We start from the raw sequence: 3,262 nt of genomic DNA, 5'->3' as shown, positions 1-3,262 counted from the left end.
GGCCTAGTCCTTGTTTTTTCTTACTGCCGTACTGTACAATCTGTTAAAGGGTAAACGGAGAAGGATGATCCCGTTTTAATGCGCCAGAAGATCAATCTGGAACATGGAGACACTGGTTGACTCAGCCCAGTTTGGGTAGTGTTGCTGTGCCCAGGTTTAGTCTTTGACATGTTTGAGTGTTGAAAAGGTTACAAATAAGAGCCGGTGATTTGTGGCCTCTTTGCTTGCTAGGAGCTAATTGACCTGAGCATCTCACCCAGCCATTTCCTGAACCTAGCCAGGGTGCCAGCTTCACACATATGGCTCTATAGCTTGTTCCAGACTCCCACAACCTTTTGTGTAAAGTAGTTCCTCCTGTTCTCAGGAGTTTCAAATTTCCATTGGTCCCTCTGGTTCCTGTTTCACTGTTCATTCTGAACCAGTCTGCCAGGTTGACTTTCTCTGTGGCCTTGAAGATTTTGAGTTCTTGGATCAGGTCTCCTTGATGCCTTCTGTGTTCCAGATTTAAAAGGTTCATTAAACCAGTCAACATGTCTTTAAGCCTGGAAATCTATGATTGGGATGAACTGCTCTGTTTAATAAAAGTGAACCTGGTTCTAAGCAGCTTGGTTCACTGGAGTAGCTGCATGACTGATCTGCAGAACCATGACTGGCCATTCCTGACACTCACAAAGGAGCAGTTGTAATATTATTATTAATTGCTTACACTTATATAGCGCTTTTCTGGACACTCCACTCAAAGCAGGTAATGGGGACTCCCCTCCACCACCACCAGTGTGCAGCCCCACATGGATGATGCAACAGCAGCCATAGTGCACCAGTACACTCCCCACATACCAGCTCTCAGTGGGGAGGAGAGCAGAGTGATGAAGCCAGTTCAGAGATGGGGATTATTAGGAGGCCATGATTGATAAAGGCCAGGGGGAAATTTGGCCAGGACGCTGGGGTAACACTATACTGGGGCATTAGGACCCCATACAGACTGCAGGGTGAGTGCCCCCTGCTGGCCCCAGTTGTGTCTGGCCTTTAGTGTTGGAACACCAAACGGCACCTGTTAACCCCTGTCTGACTGAAGATTTCAGTAGATATCAGCGCGTGTTCAAGGTGATTAACTTTGCTCCAGACGTTTCCATGTTCAAGAGTAAGGCTGGGGGCAGTGGCTGCAGTCAGAGGAAAAGTCAAACTAGAAGACATACTTCACTGCCTAAGAGTTGTCTGAAGGCTCCAAATCTGATGTTTGAGCTCTGAACCTGACCTTGCACGAGTTTAGGTTGTCTTCCGCACAGCCAGTGCAAGAGTTAAATTTGGGGGAAGTGTGTCTCACTCCATAGCGTGGGAGCGCTCTCCATGTGATCAAAGCAGGACAGAGCACACTGAGCAGGACTATAGAGCTCTGCTGCAGTGTGGGACGTCCCGCGCTGCTCACAAGCTCTACCCTGGGTGGAGGGTGGCGTTCAGAGAGAGAACGTGTGCTGTGCTGGTTCCTCAGTTTTCTAATCAACGGGGAGCAGATCACCAGCTGTCAGTGGCTGCTGTGTTTTTTTCCCCCACCAGAGGGCAGACCGTGATCATCTATGAAAGATGGACCAGTGACAGTATGTGAAAATGCCTAAAACATTTCATAGGCTTGCATTTTCACACGCTTTAATCATGACGAACTTGGTTGTTTTTCCATTGAATGCTGTTCACTGCAGTTCCACACAGAGATTAACATCTCAAGGAGAGAAATGAAATGAAGACACCCTACTTTTAATCTGAATAATTAAGAACAGATGAGTTGTGAAAAAACCCCCATTAAAAGACGTCTCTAAATTGTGTTTGAAGGAACAACCAAAAAATAGTAATTGTTTGTACACTGCCATGACGGGTCTATGAGACCAACCCTGATATACTCTAGAATATCATGGTTCAATGATTAGGAAGGTTCTGGGTGTCTCCGGTGTCCCCCAGTCTAGAGAGATTGCGCCAGAATAATTTTCATATTATTTAAGGTAGAAAAGCACATTTAGGAGCTCCAGACCCCTTGGGTTTCAGTCCAGGTCCTAATCACTCTGGTTAAATCATCTCTATTCAATTTCTGAGGTTTTTTCAAACGTGCTTCCTCCCTGAAAGAGGCGGGTGAGCGCTGTCACCAGCCCTGCTGGGTTCTGTTCCAGCCCGGCTCTGGGTTAGCGCACTTGATCATCGGCTGCGTTTCCCCTGTTTTCATTGTAGGAGGTTGGCATTCTAACTATTGCAATTGGCATGTAAAATCCCAGACTTTTGAGTAGAAAAAAAAACCCTTGAAATATGGCGGTCCCTCAATTTGTAAGTTTGATGAGCTAATTAAGCTCATTAATGCAATGAAAAGCAGCAGAAGCGGATGTCCAGGACTTGAACCCTGGTCTGAGTCACGCCTGTATCTCCTGGGGTTTGCTCCAGCCGAGTTCTTGATCGCAGGCACATTTATTTCAGCTTTCTATTTCAGGCCCTTTTTCTCAAATACAAATTGCCTGTTATCTCGTGAAAAGCTGGAAGGTTTCAGGTCTGCCCTCAAGTCAGATGTGAAGACGATAGATGTCCCAAGCAAGTGACTTATTTCGTGATGTCGTTTACTTTCTAACACGACCCCCGTCCTTCCCAGCGGCGGTGGCGCTGGCGGCGGCTGTAGCGCTGATATTCAAGCACCAGCAGGGGGCGCGATGTGTCGTATCAGTAACAGCCAAGCCCCTGCGCCCACAGGGGCGGAACGGTCTGTCCCGGTAAACCCCTCCCTCACCAGGGGCTCCCGGTGCTGGTCAGGGCTGAGTTCTCTGTGTCGATACACCCTTAACTGCACCAACAGGAGGATGCCTGGCTGGGTCCTGCCCATTGCGTTTCATTTATAGTCAAGAGGCTGGAGGTTGTTAAGATACTTATGAAGCACTATGATTGCGAGGCAATTTCCATTATGTTTAGGAGCTGAAAAAAATGAACTCAAATTTACCCTATTGTAAGGTCTATTAGGGGTTCAGCGCATTTAACGGAGGGTTGAGATGAAACAAAACCCAACAGGTGTGTGTGATTCATCGGACCGCGCTGGCGAATGATCACGTTTGTCAGCAAAGCCCATTAGCGCCGTCCTCACCACGGTACAGTACATCGCCCGGCGAAACGCTTTGTAGACACACAGGAGGGTGATAAGGCCTGGACCCCGACAAGAGAAAACGGGGTGAAGTAACTGCAGGATTTTTCTTTTCAAAGTGTCTCTCGTGAAGAAATGCAGAACCAGGAGCGCTCGCAC

The sequence above is a fragment of the Atractosteus spatula genome, chromosome 1 (assembly GCF_055471065.1).
Source record: "Atractosteus spatula isolate fAtrSpa1 chromosome 1, fAtrSpa1.hap1, whole genome shotgun sequence".
Taxonomy (NCBI): Eukaryota; Metazoa; Chordata; class Actinopteri; order Semionotiformes; family Lepisosteidae; genus Atractosteus; species Atractosteus spatula.
This window is presented reverse-complemented; position numbering follows the sequence as displayed.